At 45.9% G+C, this 19,825-nt stretch overlaps 1 protein-coding gene across 9 annotated transcripts in view; it reads left to right on the top strand.

Moving 5' to 3' along the window:
• The window catches only part of PHACTR4 (phosphatase and actin regulator 4), a 70,316-nt gene that overhangs the window by 5,046 nt on the left and 45,445 nt on the right, over positions 1-19,825 (top strand). For 3 of the 9 annotated variants that reach the window (XM_068917723.1, XM_068917728.1, XM_068917729.1), the window contains exon 2: positions 13,367-13,430. The exons of 3 other annotated variants lie outside the window; for them this stretch is intronic. The gene's annotated coding sequence lies outside the window, so the exon portion shown is untranslated. Of the gene's footprint in view, positions 1-12,749; positions 12,824-13,366; positions 13,431-17,313; positions 17,529-17,704; positions 18,472-19,825 lie in introns of those variants that run through there. 3 more of the 9 variants (XM_068917724.1, XM_068917726.1, XM_068917727.1) reach the window with 3 other exon arrangements.

Raw genomic sequence — 19,825 nt, 5'->3', positions numbered from 1 at the left:
AAGTTTCCATTGGTGTTTATGGAAGGGGGGGAGAAAGCCGAAGGTCACCCTCAAAGAATTTGAGCTTTGAACAAAGCATGGAACTGTGTCTAAGCCAATTTTAAGGGGACTTTGGCATCTACTGTACTTGCAAGCCTTTATGAAGGTTGTATTCTCTTGTCTACCTCACCTCTCCCACTTAGGAAGTCAAAGCAGTAATTTCTGTGTAGCCAAGTAAAATTCGCTGGTTGAGGTGTAGGTAGCCAGCTATTATAGCGGCGCTGCTGAAAGTGTAATTTCTGTCAATATTATTTCTGTCTTGGCAAGAGCTCCCCTGCAGATGCATAATAGTGCTGATGCTGTATGTTATTGATGACTCTGATCTCTAAAGCTGTCTAATAGTTTTTGCTGATTTAGCATCCCATCAAGATCTGGAGGAAGAGGGTTTGCAGGTACAGCTATTACTGGTGTGCCTGCTGTACCCTCGTGTGGAATAGACTTCCGTGAGTTTATGCCGGGGCAGAAGTGGAGTCAGGAGACTTTTGCTTGGTCTTTACTTGCTGAATAGGCTGCTTCAGGTTCTTTAGGAATGCATTTTAAAGCTGTTCTACTGCAGTGTTTACAATGAAAAACCTGATTGGACTCAGAATTTCAATTACTTATCTGTTACCTAGGTTATCTTTTTCAGCTGGGACCTATAAGAGGATGATAATTACTGAAAGAAAAGTGATAGGCCAACTGACCTGGGCTAGCAAGGTTGGTCTTTTATTGTTGGGGATATTAAGTGTATTCCGTCTCTTGCAAACCAGATGTAATTTACTGTTAGCTAGGAAGTGGCAAAAGTAGGAAAGGGCCTGTTAAGTCCATTTGGGTTTGCTCCCTTGTAAGACTGTGTGCACAGAGCCAAAAGAGAGAGCAAATAAACAGAAGTCTTTTTCATTCAAAAATTTTTGATTAGTAGCAGGCAAGAAGTGGCATATTCCCTGTAGGGTCACTGAAAATTCATTTAGCTTGTGTTGGGAGTTGAATTAGTGCTTATATCCTGCTTCTAGCTGGGACCGTATCCCATTCCTACTGTCTGTGGATTAGGGCCATGGGTGAGCAAGGTCACAGAATGTTTCATCTTGTACTTCGCAATCAATTTTTAATGTAGAGCCTCAGTTATTGACAAAAAAGCCAGTGAGATTGCAGACATGTTTAGACACGGTTTCTCTTGGCTCAGCTGCACCTTTTTAGAATGCAACATCAACCTTTAGGTGGGATTGTCAGGTGAGTGCTGTCAGGCTCTCTTGGCTTGTGCTATGTTACAGCAGTTTTGAAATTAGCTGTGGCTTTAGGCCATCTGGCTTTTCTGTTACCTGCTCATGGAGGGCCAGTACTGACACTGTTGGAAACTTGCGGAAAATTCATCCTCTCTAAACTCAGCATGACTCTGAAGACTGCAAGAAATGTGGGTTTTTTGCAGTACACTTATTGCTTTTGTGTTATTCTGTTTCTTTTGTTTCATAAATATTGAATTTTTTTCCTGGATATGAGGATAGATTGGATTTGCAGGGAGGGAAGTGTCTGGTTTGGAAAACTTTGCTCATGCATGGGCTGCTCAGTTGCTGTTGCTGACATTTGAATTCTGGCTGGCTTTTTCTGCACCTCGCCCAGTGAGGGCTGTTATTTTAATGCATTAGGAAAGTATCCAGCTTCTCTGTGGGTTATTGGTGGGCTCACATAGCATGCATCTAGTGGAGAGAAAGCAGAGAATTATTAGGACTAACGTTAAGTAGGCCTTTTAAGGAGTCTTGAACATGTTTGCAGTGCATGCAGTTCAGTTACTGACAGTAAAAAGCTGTCGATAAGGTAGGAAAGAACCTGTGTGAACCCGTCAGGTTTGGAAAGCAGGATGAGGGAGTGCTGTGAGACCATTACTTCTCCAAAATCAATTTGACACTGGTGATTACGTTAATCAAGTGCTTTTTCTTATGTGCTTTTAGCTTCAAAATCAAGCCTTCAATCTGCGTTCTAATGGCCAAGTTCTGTCTCCCCATCAACTAGTACAGGGAAAATGATGATGTTTGGGTGGATAGGAGGCCTAGTTTAGCTCCCAGCTGTGTTGCTGACTTGCTGTTTGATGTCAGGCAAGCCACTTTTTCCTGTACCTGTTTCATCTGCCTGTCTGTCCTCCCTAAGATTACGTGAGCTTAGTGAGGGCGTGAGCTTAGTGAGGGCGTAGGCATGCTCTTGTTTGTAGCTAGAGGGAAATGGTAATGCACCTCAGCCTTAAGGGCCATAATTAGCAGCCGGGTTATACTGGTCTGGGTCTCATCGTTCTGCGTGTTGTATAGTGTGCAGATGGGCCTTTAGTAAATAGAATATGAATAACAGAAGGAAGCATTTGTTTCACTAGCATTTATGTGATGGGTAAGTCCAGCAACACAGATGGCTGTTCCTGCTGTGGTCTGGTTGAATCAGCAATGTTGAAGCAGTCACTACTTAATTCGCATTGCGTCCTGTGTTTTGTGATCACGCATTTGAGGTTTTAGCTCTGCTTTTTTCCTGATTTGAACATTTGACCAGGTTTCACACTGGATTTTTTTTTCTGCCTGTGGATCTCGTTTTCTGGTTAAGTTTCTTGGCAGAGGAGGATTTTCAGAGCTTTCCTAATATGATAGGAACAAGTTTACCCCAATTCTTCTGTGAATTAATGTTACTCTTAGAAAGTGGTGTTTATAGAGCTGCTGTGCTGCGTTTCAATGTGGAAATGGAGGTGGGGGGGGACCTGGCAGAAATCTGTTTTGGCCTTTAATATAAAACTGTGAAGGTGATGCTCTTGCATGGAGAGAGCAGCAGTCCTTGCATAAACACTGGCTATATTAACATTTCTAGCTAGTAAATTTATGGATAATCTCTTCTTTTGAAGGATTTATTTTGATTTGAGAGCATTAGTCTCTGGGAAAATTAAACCTCTTTTAAATCCACTTTGCAGTTCAGACTGTGGACTGGGAGCTGCTGGTAAGCCATGCCATCCTGCTGCCTTCCTCCAGGTTTGATTGGAAAGGCCCTACAGAGAGCCGCAGCTGGACCAGAGGTGTCTGCAATCTAGTTTTAGGTGTTTTGTCTGGCTGTGTCAAAATGGAGTTGGAAACTGTTTGTGCTGTCTGTTATTGTAGTGAGTGCATACAGTGTTGAGCACTTGCAAAAAAGCAAACAAAAAAAATCCCCCTTCCCCCCCCCCCCCGAAACAACCCATAAAACCAAACCCAAAATGCAAGAAAGGTTAAATGTGACCTTGTGAAGCATCATGGTAGGGCTACCAGTCTATGTAATGCTGCAGTTTGGGCAGATGATATTAACAGGGGGAGCTATGTTAAGCCCTGCCATGACCAAAACGTCAGTCTGAACGCTGGTGTTGGGCACTTCCTTGATTGCTGAGGTGTACCTTGGTTTCAGGTAGCTGATTCATGGCCCTGCATATTTAATCATCGTTTCTATAGCAGTGAAATCTTTAATGAGAGGGTGGAGTGTGCTTTCAGTTCATTGCGGGATTTTTGGGGAGAAGTTTATGGCCCGTTCATTAATGTATTCTGCTGATCAGAGTCATTTTTTATAGAAGAGTAATTTTAAAGGGTATTCTGCACTTGTGGTGCACATAATGAGTGCTGAGACAATTCTAGCCCTTTTTTATTAATTAGCATGAGCATTAGTTTATTGCTTGAGGTTTTTGTACAGGGCTGCTTGCCTGCATTGCTAAGTAAATGTGAAGAGGAGGAATCCTTATGCTGGTGTGGGATGTTTAGTTTACTGCCTTTTGATTATCAGTTAAGATAGTGAACTACCTGGTTGTATATGGGCAGACGGTGTTGATGTGTCCTCATGTACTCTCCACAAATCATTCCCTCGGGCTTTGACATTATGCAGTCTCTTCCGTTGGTTCATAAGTTACTGGGACACGTGTCAAAACTGCTATTTGACCGTGTCTTACTGGAAGCTCAAATTCATAAGTATTCCCAAGATGACTTTGCTGCAGAGGCTATTTGAACCTTCATTTGGAACGTCAGTAGCAGGAGTTTTGATCTGCATAGTCAAGATGTCTGTGGTGGATGATATCTCTGTCTCTTTAGAGCCACAAGTCATCTTGCCCTTTAATGTCCTGTCAAAATACAGTGCATTCTTGAACTTAGAGCACATAGCCTTGATCATGAAGTGCTTTAGCTGAATGTCTTGGAGGCAGCAATTCTGGGATGGCCGGCTGTTCTGATAGTGAGCTGGGCTTCAACGACACCGTCTCTGAAGTTGATGTTAGTAGATGGTCTGGAGAGAACGTCAGAGCTGTGCTGTTGTTTCCCCACGCGCCACAGCCCGCTGCATTCATCCTTAGGTCCCTTTTGAGCCTGAATGCTTTAAAGGCAAATAAAACTTTCTAGTCCAAAATGCAGATTTGGAAAGGGCATGTGACTTGCTTCTGACAGTGTGAGCAGCTGAAATAGGAATCTATTGGGAACAGATTTGGTATCTGCATTAAACAGTGTGCTTCTGAAGGAGAATTTGTCCATTCTCAAGAGCTTTGACAGAGGTGCTGGTTAAATACCATTGAGCTTAATTTACTGTTTGGGGTCCGCCAGCAGCAGACTAACTTTTACCCGTGTCCCCAGAATGACTCAGATGTGTTGATTTAAGCTGATGCTGCTCGAAAATGCCTGTGAAGCAGTCAGGAATTTGGTGCATGAGGAGCTGGGTGGCATCTGTCCAAGGCTATTAGTCTCTTGCACTTAATGACAGTTAGCTCCTGTGTTGTTGTGGGTGCCCATTCCACATTTGTCCCTTGTGGTTGGATATGCAGAGAAGCACTTTAATTTTAAGGTCCCTTTCCCCAGAAACCTTTTGTCACTAACCTTGCTAAGGTTAGTGGCCAGATGTGGCCACTGTTCTCCTCCCCCTTGCTCTGCCATTGGGCTTTCCTTCTCCTCTCCCTGCTCTAGTCTCTTTTTTAGTAGGTTATATGGAAACTTTGCAGGTAATGTGGAAGTCCTGGTTTATTTTGCCATCCCCATTACAATGTTGAAGGGATTTTTTTTTTTTTTTTAAGTATGTCGGCCTTTGTCTTCAAATAAATTTGATTTGAAAGGCAAAGGTTACCAGAAACTGTTCCTGAGTGGTGCTCAGTCTCTGGCACGCTTGTGGGGACTGGCAGAATTGGTCCTTGGGCAGCCCAAGCCAGTTTCAGCTCTGCTTCTGGGCTGCTGGGGGAATGATTAACCTTGCTGGGAATCTAGTCCTATCAATAGCCAGCATGCCAAGGTGAAAGTATGCTGTAGGTGGCTAGATATGCTAGACAGTACATAAGTGCCACAAGTAGGAGAGGAGGGAAGGAGAATTTACCATCTCTGGTGCTTGTGGTACTCAGTCTACACTGCAAAGCATGACATTAATTGCTCCTTGCATTGATTTTCTGTCTTGGTGATGCCAGTAGCAAGTATATGAATAATCAGAAGTGGTTCTGGTAGCCAGGCACTCTGTTTGCGTATTGAAAGCCTGCAGCCTCCCTGCTGCTGAGAATGCAGACCTGTCATAAATACCTGCAGCCTTCTGGGATCGTGCTGTTGAGGCAGCCCCTGCAGGGGTGAGCAGGGCACGAGATTGGCTCCTATCTCAGCATTTTATTGCCTACTCTCAGGGCTATCACTTCCTTTGCAAAGGGGTTATTTCCTTCCTGAAACGTGATATTGAATGGGAGGAAGGTGAGCAAGAAAGTGAAAATCTGTAGTTGCCTGTGGTAATGACCGAGCCGTTGCGTTTTAAATTTAGTCATGGTCCCTGTTGCCAGCTGGGGACATCTGGAGCAGGTAGTATCTCAGTTTGTAGCAGCCAGATTTGGAGCCCTGCTCTGTCGATTGAGAAGCAGGGTTGCCCGGAGTCACAGGGAGGGTGTGTGTTTTAGTGGATTGCAAGTTTAATTGGCCTACATGCAAGTTTAAGCTGTTTTTGCGGCTGGAGGATTATTGATTTATGTTGTGATCCCTTAACAAAACAGTTGTTCTTGTGGAGACGGTCTTTGCCATTAGGCTTTGTATCTCTGGCCTCTGAAGTACAAAGACTTTGCAGGGAGTGCAGCGGGTGCCTGTTGTGCCCATCTGTCTGCATTGGCCAAAGGAGAGCTGGAATTTGGAAATGCTCTTGCGATTGTGCCGGAAGCAGGTGACTTTTCAGTGCGTGGATTTCAACAGATTGCTTATTCCAGTCTGGGCTGGGGTAGGGTTTTGTTGCTGTCTGCCCTTCCAAGAAAACGGGAGGAATGAAGGGGGAAAGGGTGAAACTGGTTGAACTGGAATTCCCAGGTCACGTCTGGCTTTGGGTTATGAAGAGCAAGGTCCTGTTTGGGAAGCGATTTCAAAACCTGGGGCTGGCAAATATCTGCATTAGGATCTCCTGGCATTTCAGGTCTTTCTTCTTAAGCGTATCGGAGGAGTTCGGTGATATTTTTGTAGCAAAGATCTCAAATCAAGGTATAAATGTGCGTAAACAAGTTCTGTTTTGTCAAAATCTTAGGTACTTGGAGAGCGTCTAAGCTTAGCTACTCCCAGCTTGGTGATTTAAGTGGCTCAAACAGCATGCAAAGATAGATAAGGATGACACCTTCCTGTTGGTGTTTGCTGTGGGAAAAATGAATAGAAGATTGGGCAGGATTTGATGATTCCCATCAGCTTTTTCAAGCCTGGTTTTGGTGACTGTGTCCCTGGCTTGATGCCTTCCCATCTTGATCTTATCCCTTCTCTGTGACAGAGCAAATCGTGCTCTCTTCAGGGTTAGACCTCTGCTTTGGGTTGCAGCTGTATAAACACCTACAAATGGTGTTGCTACTGAAGAAATGGCCCTATGCACCTGCTGCCTTATACTTGACCCCATGTTTGCGGGCCATGTAACAAGTGAGTCGGGGAACTGAACTGGATTAAAACCAGCTGTTTCTTCACCAAGCTGATTTTGACTGGGGGTCAGCGCCTTGGTGAGGTTCCTGATGCCCCTGGAGAGGAAGGCGGGAAGAGCTGCCCTGAGCTGCCAGTGCATATGAAAATACATCTTCCATTACTGTCTCTATTGAGGCACTTGGAGGTTCGAGTGAAGGTTTGAAGCTTCTCTTGTCTGTGTTTGATGCTTGCATGCCCTCACCTGGTTGCTGTGCCTGAATAGCCTTCCTGTGTTGCTCCCTCACAGAAGCTTTCAGGTTTGGGTATTTCTCCAGTTCTGCTTCCAGTCGGGAAATTTGATAGTTCCAGCTAACCTGAAAGAGCTGCAACACTGCAGGCATGGGAGAGCTAGGCTGAACATCGCGAGGTTGAGACTGTTACTGGGAGATGCTTCCTCAGGCCTGTTAATTTTTGTTGGAAGCCTGTTCTTTCCTTGGGCTGACACAGATGGATGATCAAAAAGCTTATTTTACTCCAAATTGACTCGTATATTGGATCTCTGCAAGACCAGGGAAATTGGGATGCTTTGTTTTTTGCTATGGTGAGCTCTTTGCTGCAAACACAGGTATGGGATATAAAGACCTTTCTAGTTTGTCCTGTGGTAGAAGCTACCTGAAGCTCGACTCTACAGCAGGGCAATTGATATCTTGTTTTGGCATTGAAGACCTAACCTGAGACTAGAAGGAAGTCCTCTTTGTGAGAGGGGAGCCAGCTGAAAAAAATCAGCCCTTTCATTTCCTTTGGCTGTTGAACTTGGGATGGAGCTGAGAAAGTGTTACAGTCCAGTGGCCTGAGAGTGAGTTGCTGCTGCAGAGCAGTTATAACTCGGTCCATGTGCTGCCTTTCTCTGGAGCTTCCTCACCTGTCTGGAGGGACCAGAGAGGCTGCAGAGATGCAGTTACAGATTCCAGCAAATAATCTGAAATTTACAGCAATGGGGCAAATTACTGAGTCCCTGCAGCTGTCTGCATGCTTGTTCTTAGTTTCTGGGATGCGAGAGTAAAAAGTGTTAGTTTAAATCTCGGTGAAAGCTGCTATAGTTGGTGTTTGTTTGGGTGCCTGTGTTTTATGATGCGCCATATTCTGACATGGCTGCTTATTGCTGTTATCCAGCGGGTGTCTTTAAGCCGGGCACCTAAACACTGGACCGTTGTGCACACCCCTTTGTGCATTGAGGTGTTCACTGTGTGGAGTTATTTAGAAAGTCTCCATTTATAGGCAAACCCTAAAGCTGATTGACAAATATCCTCTGTGATCTCAAGTGAATCATATCATCTCTGTGTAATCTCTGCAAGCGCAAACACTTTGGGCGTCTTACTCTGAGGAGCCCTTTTAGAGCAGCTTAGTTTAACATTTGGAAATGGGAAGTGGTGGTGTGCGGGGTGTCTAAATGCTGCAAAGCGAGTGAGGTGGGAGGGCTGGGACCGAGCTGCTTATCTTGCATAGCGGAGCCGTGCAGCAAGTCTGTTGAGCCTGTACCCTTGGGTGCGCAGTGAGTTGTAGCGTACGTGTTGGAGATGACTGTCATCAGTGACAAGGTGGTTATTTTTGTTCCTTAGAAGGGCATGGTATTCTGGGGTAGGCATGGAGAGGCCACTGAGCTGGGTAGCCTTGTGGGGACACGTCTGACTGTGTTGAGTGCTGAAAGCGAGGGGGCATGGATTGTGCCGGGTGTCTCTGTAGCCAGCTCTGTGTCTCCTCGGCAGCATGTGCCATCCTGAAGACTGCTGGTTCTCTTTAAAATGGAACATTTTGCCATCTGTTACCTTCTCGAGAGCTGAACCAAGAAGGTGCTTTCTGCAGGACTAATACTAGCTTTCTTTTAAAATGAGCGCGTTTCCCAGCTGTAGGTAAGGATGCAGTCCAGTAGTGTGATTTCAGCATATTTTTATAAGCTTCCAGAAATTGTGGTCAGCTTATACCTGTGCCTGCCTGATGTGCATGCAGTTTTTAGCTCATGGAGTTTACTTGTAGTTATCTTTGAAGTCTTAGATGTATAGTAAGGTGCTTTTTGTTTATCCTGGTTCATATGCCTCGGTATTGATTTAGGTCCAGTAAGAGAAAACAGTTTTCTTAACGTCTCTTCCATAGTACATCTTTTGAATAGGTGACTGTGCTCTCCTCCGTATTTCACGCATTTTTATGCATTTATTTGCTCTGATGTAGTTAAGCCCATTCGTAGGAACCTCCTTGTTTAAAACTCGTTGGGAGGGTTAGCGTAGGTGGAGGGAATGGGGGGTACTTCTGTAACCGTTCCTCCTGCTGGCACCTATGAGTAGTCTTGTTTGCTGAGCAAACCAGCAGTCTCTCGGCTGGTTGATAGCTGTGCTGGGGAGTGTGTATGTGTGGGGGGGTCACGGAGCATTTTTTATGAACCTGCTCTGATGTCCAAGGACGCAGCATTTGAACGGAACAAAAAGGCTGTTGAAGAATCTGGCATACAAGAGGGGTCACCAGAAAGTCATAGCTGTAGCTCAAGCTGCTCATTTGTAAGGATTTTTTTTCCTTATACATTTGGATCTTAACGTTCTTTTGAGGTGCCTGATGTGCTCTTATAATATTAGACTACTAATCGCCTTGTGAGATTATATAATTTTGGCTTAGTTCATAGATAGATTTATTCAAGATCATCCAGAGTCAAGTGATCGGAGAAAACAGTCTAGGTGTGCTAGTGTCCAGTGTGCTAGGGCTGTGAGCCTGCTGGACACGGCTGCCTCGGGCAGGAGCGCCAGGGTGGACGTGTGCGTGCAGGAGCCCGCGCTTGTGAACCAGGAGCTCGTTGTGCCAGGACGCTGAGAACGGAGTGAGCTTGCAGTTAATACATCCCATCTGAAGACACCACCTCAGCTAGCTGCTGCTGTGCCTCGGAAATTTGTGCGAGGCACTTGATGCTTTCTTCTTTGCTATCCTCTCTTGAGACTGATCTGCTGGGTCGCTACTGGAATTAATTGCTCTCATTTGATTTTGCACAATCGATAGAAGAGCAGTTTTCATCAGGTGGACCAGATCTGGGCTTGTTCTCTTGGACCAGATCAGCTTGCCTGCCTGCAGGGCACGCTGCAAGATTTGCTTGTTCAGTTGGGTGTTTTGCTAGCCCAATGGTGGAAGGTCCTTTTGTGGTTTAATGCAGCTGAATGCATTGGCTATAAATTCTCATCTCTAAACTGGGAGCCTGAGTTAGTGTGGGGGCAACGGGAGCAGGCTTGAGAGAAAAATCCCTGTACATGGTGGAGTTTCAGGAGATTGCAGCCTTCTGTGCAGCAGCTTCATGATTATCATCTACAATGTGTTGAAGGTTTTGGACTGATACGTTCCCACAGACAGCTGAAAGAAGAGTGACCTTGCTCTCATTAGCAGTGGTATTGATCCCTTCCTCAAACTGCTCGAAGAGCAGCGTTGGGCACGTCTTTTCCCTGAGATTAGATTCAAGTTAGGGTATGCTATGTCTGGCATTGCTGTAGCAAGCACAATCCTCATGTAAACAGTGTTACTGCTTCATAAATTTAGTGCACAGCAATGAGAACCACAAATGAATTTTTTTTAAAGGAAATGTTCTCATTCAGAAACTTTATGAGCTTATTTTTCCATGTCTGCTTTCTGAGTTATGACTGGGACACCTTTTTATAAAAGCTGGAGTGGTAAGATGAAAGAAAAATAAATTGAGGGGGGAGGGCTTCTTTAAGGAAACTTGATACCTTAAAGTCAGAAGTAATTAGAAAGTATTGCAATAAGACTGGGAAGGAAAGATAAGGCTATAGCTGAACTACAAACTCTACCCGAACTCCTTACTGTTTGGCGAAGCGCTGGACCAAAAGATGACATTTAGACCCCAGTGCGCTCTTTAGTGCGTAGTTTTCTGCATAGCTGTCTACACTGAGAGCAGCTTCCAAGCACTGAGGTAGAGCATGGAGAAAATAAGCTTCCTTTAGACATAATTATGTGAACCCAGCGCATCCATTCAGGAGGTAGGGGTTTAATCCTAAATAGCTGGGCTATGTCTGCTTAAGGAATGTTGACAGTACTTTAGATTGATAATTTAAATTGATTGCATAGCACGGGTCCCCTGTATTTTACCTTTTTTCTCTTTTTAAAGAGGTGAGAACACTGTGGTGTCTTTCAATATGGAATTTGATTAAGGGTGCCTATTTTATGTACTTGAATGCGCACCAATTAAAGCGTGGGGTTTAATCGGGTTGTGTGTACCCTGCTGTTTGTTTAGCCCGGGAAGCAGTCGGGCATGCAGCAATGGAATGAAGGTGCGAGCTGCAAGGTACCTTGGGAAGGGCCCAGATGGTCTGATTGCAAATTCAGCTTTAGCAAACGCCCAGCAGCGGGTCCCACTACTGGCTCGGCCGCTGCTGGCTTTTTCAGAGTGCAGGTGAGCTGCTTGGCAATGGGAAATGTTTCTTAGTGTCGAGTTACTTTCTTTTGGGGATCTCGGTGCTTTTTCTTCCCTGATGAGATACAGGAGACCAATAATTATTGTGGAGTGTCAAACTTCAGCTTCCCGCATGTCTCCTGTGCTGCCTGCACCTGTGCAGACAGTTCTCGGAAAGCATCTGTGCCTTCTTGGAAGAAGATAGGTAGCCAGTCGGATTTAGGTTGCTGCTTCCGCAAACCAAATCACAGTTTCTTTATGGCAGTTACCAAGACTTGGTGAGCATGAGGATGTTCACCAAGAGCATCGTCTAGACAGATGAAAAATCTGAAGTCTTGTAAGTGAGCAGGGTTGATGCTTGGAATCAACTATATTAGTCCTCGCAAAGGTTGGCAACACATGGTTTAAGGGGGCTGTTTGCCGTCTCCTCTCCTTCCGTGTCACGCAGGGCTGACAGCCTTGCTACCTGGGGTAAGTGTTGTTAGGAGACTGCAGCAGCAAGCCTCAGTGAAAGCTTTGAAATGAATTTGCCTAAACTAGTCCATGTCACTTTTATAAAGACTCGGAGAAACACTTCAAGCTAGCCTTGCGATGGCTGAGAGCGAGAACGGCCCCATGTCGGCGAGGAAACGGTGGTTGCGAATGAAATCGTCTCTCCAGTCATAATTACAGGGGCTTTACCGCAGCATTAGAATGTGCACGCAGCTACTTTGTTTTCATTGAAAGTTTTGACGAAAACGGAAACCACAAAACTAAGGCAAAGGTGGTTTGTATTTTACCCCAGAAGCCAGAGGTAAATAAGTAACCCTTTTATTATGTGCCTTTTGGGTGCATGTTATAATGTAATGCAGAAGCAGATTTTATATAGCCCAGACGATATGTGCAGCCCACAGCCCTCAACTGCAAGCTGGTAACGGTAGACCAAGGGCGGTCATGTAACTGGAGGTTCTTGTTGCTGATGCAACCAAACAAGCCCACTCTTGGGTTTCACGGCAGATGGCAAGAAGCAGAGGACTGAGTGTTTCAGTAGCGTTTGCCAGCTGAAAATGAACTTTGACTGCGTGCGGCTTTTGGGGTTCCTGACGAGCTGTAAAAGCAGTCCTCTCCGCCTCAGAAAGTGTAGGCTTTACCTGAAACAGCAGAGCCTTTCCTCTGAATCAGTACTGTTTGCAGCCGTAACTGAGACCTAATGAACGTGACTATTATCTCCACTTTGGCTTTTGTGGCAGAGGTGTGTGATACTTCTTGGTCTCTATACAAATTAACAAAGCAGAGTGGAACTATTAAAACTGGGGGGGGGGGGGGAAATGTAGTTTCATATGCAGAATAGAGTGCAAGTTGGTGGGTGCGTTTAGCTCCATCGTGGCATCCGCTTGCTTTGCTTCGCACTGTGGTGCGGATCTGTGTTTCAGGCAAGCTGCCCCGTGCTTTCAGACTGCTGCAGGTTGCTCACCCAGGAGCCCGGACTCCTGCAATTTCAAATTGCGTCCCAAGTTCTCCAAGGAGAAAGTTGGTTAGTGCTTTTTTTAAAGAAAATTGAAGTTCCCCGTGAGGTATGGTACAAGAACAAACTGTTGTATGAGCAGGTATGTACTGCTCACAAAGGAATTTTAATTTCTGACAAGCCCTATTGTGCGGAAATCTCTTGTGCAGAAAGGCACCGTGGAAATGTGCCAATTCCAGAATTTAAACGCGCGTGGTGCTGCGGGAAGAGGAGGCTGGGCTTTCACAGGAGCTGCAAGCTGCCCTTTGGCTGCTTTTGAAAGGGAGACCCTCTCCAGCCGCGTATTTGCCCCGTTTCCTCCCTTCAAAAAAGCTGCCATTAGTGTTTTCGAAACCACGCCAGCCGCTGCATCAGGGAAAGAGCTGGGTTAAAATGAATCCTTTTGCTGGTGGCCGGCATTTCGGGTGGTGTAAAGCAGTCAGGCAAGCCTGCCTTCTGCGCTTGAAGGGGAATGCTAAACGCTTAATAAGTTGCATGTTATGGCTCCTGCTGGTTTGTAGCCTTTAGAAAAAAAGGTATCTCAAGGCTTTCTGTTCTTCTGCATGTTCACAGGTCTGAGGGATGGGGACCACGTTCCTGAATGCTTTCCCTTTCTGCTAGTACACCCCTCTGAAAGGTGAGTTGGACTGTAGGCATTTCCTGTGTTTCCTATTACTGCCCCAATTAATTTACACAGACCTTGCTCTAGGGCAGAGATCGAGCTGCGGTCTAGGTGTCCAGAGGCTCAGCTGGTATTTTTGTAGCTGTTGAGGGGGGGCCCCTGTGCCATGGTAGCTCGATGCAGCGCTGCTCCGCTTGGCTCTCAAGCAGCAGTGATATAACTCCCAATCTGGGACTTCTGACTTGGGAGTTTGATTTGTGCATTCGCGCTCTTTGGAAAGAGGAGAAATAGAAAGCCCAGCCTAGATTTGGGGCAAATGAGCTACGCTTGAAATATTTACTCATTGATATTTGCTTGCAGTACAGTGAAGCAGCCGCTGGCAGCCTGGTGGAGCTGGTTCCTTTCCTTAAGTTTCCACTGTGCAGGAATGAGCTGGGTAGTAGGATAACTGTGTTCCTCTGTGGAAACGACTCTATAAATACACCACTGTTCTCTTCCTTCTCTTCTTTTGGCATGCCCAGATTTTTCAGGGTAGTAGCAAAATGTCGGTTACTTTTTTTAGTTTATTAAAACTCACATTTTGGTAATTCTTATGTGTTGATAGGTTAACTAGTGTGTTTTGGTTTTGTGGATGACCATAACGTCTTTATTAAATACCCTATTTTTAATTAAATGAAGCTTGGTCCCCTGGCTTTTTTTAAGTGTCAGTGTTGGGTTGCTTTTTGTTCTTATCCCTGATCTCTGCAGTTGGGCTGTTCTTGTTTGTTCCGTGTTATGATTTAATGTTGTTCTTCCTCCACCACAAGAACTGCTTTGCAAAATTCTTTGCAATAAATTAGAGGGAGTTTTGTTTTGTTCGAGTGTTGTGGTTCAAGTGTTAGGTGGTAAGCCTTCTTGTGGAGGAAGCTAGAACCTTGTCTTTTATGACACTTTTCCATGCCAAAACCTGTATCGCTAATTGTTGGGCGGACACATAGCTGATAAAACAAGAGTGTTGAGGGGATGGGGCAGTGAATACCAGCTGCATACAGACATGTAGTAACCTGCAGGTGGTGAATATATGTCAAGCCTTCTTGGGAAAAACTTCCCTATCTATTCAACAGTAGAGGTAAATCTAAAGTTTTACAGTTAGGGGTGTCGGTCAGGAGTTCAGAGTCTAAACAGTCTCTTGTTCTCGGAGAGGCAGGGCTTGTGTTTTTGAGGGGTTCATCAAGGAACAGCCATGCCTTGCCACGTCCCTTCGGATGCTCTTATTCCTGCATAAGCTTGCAGAATGAAGGTGCTTATTTAGGAACATCTGCCCTCTGCACAAATCAGCCATTCTGCTTTAATTTTACGCTGTCTTTATCAGGAAGATAATTTTGGTAGAGGCAAGCCCTTCAGCTGCTTCAAGGACAGCGAGCAGGGAAGCTGGTTTGCTATTTTCCTCCCGCAGGTTTTTTCCTGCGTGCATCCACGCCTCCAGAGTAGTTGATCAGCTGCCAAAAGATCTGGAGGCAAATTCTAAGTGTTTACTGTATTGATAGCTCCCCATGACAAATGCTATTTCTATTTAGCTGTCTTAGAAGTAACCCTTTGTTCATGTCTGTACCCTGCTTTCCTGATAGGCTGTTGGCTTTCTGATGAAGGTTTGGTAAATATGGCTCATTCGGTGAACCAAAACACCTGGGAGGCTGTAGGTGGATTTTGAGAGTTGGTATGATCTGTTTCGAGCAGAGCTATGAAAAAAGTTCACTGTATGCTTGGCTTGTTAGCTGAGCAAGCCATCCAGGTGCTACTGGGGCAGCCCTAGGTAAGGTATCAGTTTCTAGCAGAGGAAGGATTACATCTTTTGTAAAGCACTTCAGAATAGAATGAAAACAAGTTAATCCCCCCTTAGACAGGGAGGGGAAACTGAGGCACAGATTGACAAAGGGCCTGGTCCCAGCTGACTGTGCTGTTCAGTACCAGAGCTGCAAGCGGAAGCGGGTCCGGAGTCCCACTGGGATATGCTGCGCAGTGCGGTGATGAGCATCTCTAAAGTTTACCTTGTGCAAGCAATGAAGGAAAGCCACTGGCCTAACGCATCGTGCAGCCGCCTTCCCTTTCAGGATCCACTTAGGTAATGTTATATTACTATGCCACCCACAGGCAGCTACCACGCTGCTGAAAAATGGTGTTTGCCCTTTGCATGGGAGGGCAGCTATCGAGTGTTAAATCTGTGATGAAAAACCACCAGTTTCGTTTAGAGTAATACCTACGGTGTTTAGATTTCTCAATCTAGTTATTCTATTTAAATTGCATTTATAGTTGTTACACCTCTGAATTTTCTCACTGTTTCCATGGGATGTGCTTGTTGCTTCTTCCATGAGATGGTCTCCTTGTGCCGCACAGCTGCTGTATTCCTCCTCAGTGGTGACTGCTGCTCAACAGGTGAAGCAAGCCAAGCTGCGTTTCAGTCTGAAGTGTTGGGGGATCCTTTTGTCGCTGTCGGGTTGCCAAATTAGGCTTTGAGAAGAACGTGGTTTAATCTGTGTCACTTTCAATAAAGTGAATATTATGATTTACCTCCAGGATGCGGAGGAGTTGACCTCTCCATTGCTCTGTGCGTGATTAGTACAGAGCAAACTGGGTCAGTAGAGGCTGCTTGGAGAATTTTGAAACCAGCATGTCCGTTTGTAACAAATGATCTTGAAACCATGATAATTGAAGGACATAAGCAAAAACGAGGCTTGTACATAGAGCTAATTTGTTATTAGACTGTCAGGAAGACAAGCTTTTTGGCTTTTACTGATCTGAGGGAAGGGCTTGTGTGCCTGAAAGCGTATCTGTACTGCTTGGTCCAATAAGAGATTAACTCTACTTTCAAACCTTGACTTATAATTTATAGTAGTGGACTTGGCCTAGTTAATCTGTTTTTTGCCCGCATGCAGAAACTGCCTACCAGAAGAATTTCCCTTGTGATGTTTAAACTCTCATCTGTGCACCCGTGCTATAAACTGCCCTTTGGGAGAACTGTTCTGTGCTGCTCAGTTATTCTGCGCTGTAGAACAGAATTTTAATATTGTTTACCATGCTCTTAATCTTATGGCTGGCAGATAAATTGAGTTATTTCAGCCTTTCCCCTAAGGACTTCATGGTGTTTCATGGACAGCATACCCATAGCATTAGGCGGAGTTATCTCAGCTTTGCAAAAATCCGCTCATCTGTTTTCCTGGAGTGAGTAATTGATTGGCCTGAGAATAAAATGTTGATTCTTCCCTGCTTTTATGAAAAGGGCTGGACATGCAGAGCTGGTGGTGCAGTTGGTGCTTCCTTTGAGCCCAGCCTTTCAGAAATGCGTGCAGCTGGGCTTGATGCAGTGAGGCAAGTTATTCTGATGGCTTCGGTTAAAGTGCTTGAGTGAAATCTGGCAAGCGGGGCTCAAGTCTCAACCTCCCCAGATTGCCTGTGGCATGGCGAGCAGCCTGCTTGTTGCTTAGCCTTGGTTTCCCAGCTAGCTGTATTCCTGTCCTCCACTTTTCTCTTGTTTGAATCTCTTGCAGGCAGGGGTAGTCTCTGACTACACTTGTCAGTGGTCTGATCCAGCAGGGACCTACTCTGGAGCAGGACTCCTGCGTGTTCCTACAGTCCCAATAACTTCAAAAACAGTGGTGTAAAGCCAAGGAGTGAACTAGCATAATGAACTTAATATTATTTATTGATGGACACTGTTATTAGCATCATATTAGGTCAAAATAAAATATCTTCTGGGAGGTTGTCAGCTGCTTTTGGTTTCATTTCATGGACGTTTTTAGCATTTGGGTGCTGCCTGCCTTATGCCACATGACTGCTATGTAACAGTCTGTGTTAACGTAATAACTTGTTCCTCAAACTACTAGATGTTTAACACTTCCTTTTCCCTTTCTTTGCAGTTAATGGATATGCTTTTAAGTGTGTTAGAAGAACATCCTTGCTCTCCTCTGTGTACTTTTTTCCAAGACAGCCTCAGGTTTTGTCTCACTGCAGTAAGAGCCCTGCAGTAGCTGCCCAGGCGCTGCCTCCTCTGTCTCTGGATGGTAATTTAGAGCCTCGCCAGCCTGGAAAAGAAAGTTTCGTGCCCAAGGCAAGCCTGCTGCGAGGTGCTGCGTGGAAGTAAGGTGCCACTCCTGTCTGGAAGGGTTGTCCATTTTGTAGCTCAGTTGAAAAAAATTGACCAGCTCTGTTTTAGCTGGACTTAAACATCCCTTAGTCTTTTGGAAGAAGCTATTTAGCGTTACCGTAGAAGACGATACAGTCCTAAATCGGCAGCTCTTAGTGTCATGCTAAAGGGCTCTGGGTGAGGGATGCTGCGAATGAGGACTCGAGCAAGCTGGTCAGCTGGCAATCGGGAAAACTCGCAGTTGAAATACGTGGCTTGCCTGAGGTTGGGGGAAAAAACCAGTGGCAGCTCGGTGCGTAGCTTCATGGTGAGTTAGTGCTTGGCGCTGGGGCTGCCCAAGCCCCGTCCTTGCCAGTCCACAGTGTATATTCCTCCGAAAGTGGTTAGTTTTCATCTGGGTCAGCTTTCTCGCCGCTCACCGTGCGGCTGGGTGAGCGCTGGTGCCCGGAGGAAGGTGGGGACAAGTATGGGAGGAGACCCAGAGCCTGGACTTTGGTCAGTTTAAGCTGCCGTGGGACTGCACCCCGGGAAGGATGCGGCCAAACTGAGCAAATGGGCAGAGCTAGGAGAGACGAAATGAAAGGGATAGAGAATAGTGTGGAAAATGCTACAGCGCCGCAGTGAACCAGTTATTTTCTATTGTGTGTGAATTAGCTGCCTAGCTGGGGAAAAGCCATCCCCTTGCTGGTGAGGGTTCAGAAACGGGTCAGAGGAGCAAGAATATATTCTTAAATTGGTACAGTGAGCTGGAAGAAAAAAGTGAGCGAAGTGTTCAAACTAACAAGCCAGGTAAAGGCAGCGCTTCTGCTCACGGCGAGGGGCGGACAGCAGCACGGCCAAGTGGCGAGCTCCGAAGCGCCGCAGGAGCCGTGCTTCGTCGGGAACACGCAGCTCTCCCGCGGCAGAGGAATTTCACGCGGCTGTCGCAGGCCGAGAGTAAGATTTGAGAATACCCAAACGCTTGGAGGGCAGGAATATCCAGGGGGGCTCTAGCATGTGTCGTGCTAAAGGAAATGGAAAATCCAAGTTTTACCCAGGCTCGCGTAGCTGCTGGCTTCAGGGAGGAGGGAAGCGCTTGATGGGATAAAAGACCGTTTGTTCTACGGGGCAGGTTATCTCAAACTGTTGCAGAATGCAGCTCCCAGATTAGCCAGTCCTGGTTAATCTCAGCAGTAGGTAATGCCCTGGTTAATCCTTTTCTTCAGCAAGTGAATGCCTGTTTCTTAGTACACACGTAGATGTACGGTCCTGGGTTGGCCTCCTCGTGGAAATGCCAGGAATCCTGACTTTGCTTACTCTTGCTCAAACCTCAGAGCGCATTGCTTCTCTGATGTGCCTTTTATGCTCGTTCTATTAATAATCGGACTTAGTGGATTTAGTGTTGTGCTCAGAAGGCTCCTTCCTTGTCCAGGCTACCAGCGGTGTTGTCAGGCTGTGACAGATGTCCTTGGCGTACGTACGGCGAGTGTCTGGTGGGGCGCGGGCGGGCAGGATTAGTATTCCAATCACACGTACGCCCCTTGCAATATGCCAAGCTTAACACAGCCTGCGCAGGAATGCCCTTGAAAGGCGAATTGAACTGAGCTCCCCGGTGGGTTTGGGGGAGTAGGAGAGTTGCTATTGTCTATGCTGAGGTTAGATTTTGAGATGTCTATTTTGGTTTCTCTTCTGCTTTGCCTTCTCAGAAAGGGCTAACTGAAAGAGCGGGCAGGGAGACTTGACCTGCAAATGCCCTGTGCAGCGGAGTTGCTGCAAACTGAGGGTTTGGATTTGTGTGAAGTCGCCGAGTCGATGCTGAACCCGGTAAAACCATTATGGCGCTCTCCTGCTTCTAGTGGGTAGCAGTCATTCGAGTTTTCGCAAATAGCGTCCTCGTTGGTGCGGTCTGTAGAAGAGGCGTATCGCACGGATATACCAAATCACGTGTCCCTAACGTGTATACAAGTTAGTTGTATAAGTGTTAATGGATTCAGCTGGAAGGGATTCTTGGTTATGTTTCCCAAGTAGCTTCAGGAAAATTTGCCTCTGAAATGAAGACCATCTGATGCACTTGGGCAACCAGCTTGCTGCCCAGAAGTCTGTGCACAGATATAGCATCTCTTTGCTAAACTGTTTAAAAAGCTGTGGTTGCCATTAGTGCCCCGAAAGCTTCATGTCTTTGTTGTCAAGAGTTGTTTTTCCCCCATCTAAGAATATTGCTGCAATAGTGTCCTGACTGCAACAGAGAAGTAGCCTCGAGCGCGGTTGCCTGATCAAAAGGCGTGTTCCACCCACGCGGCTCAGCAAAGCA

The sequence above is a fragment of the Struthio camelus genome, chromosome 23, assembly GCF_040807025.1.
Source record: "Struthio camelus isolate bStrCam1 chromosome 23, bStrCam1.hap1, whole genome shotgun sequence".
NCBI lineage: Eukaryota > Metazoa > Chordata > Aves > Struthioniformes > Struthionidae > Struthio > Struthio camelus.
The sequence above is the reverse complement of the archived record's forward strand: the minus strand, read 5'-3'. Positions and strand labels throughout refer to the sequence as shown.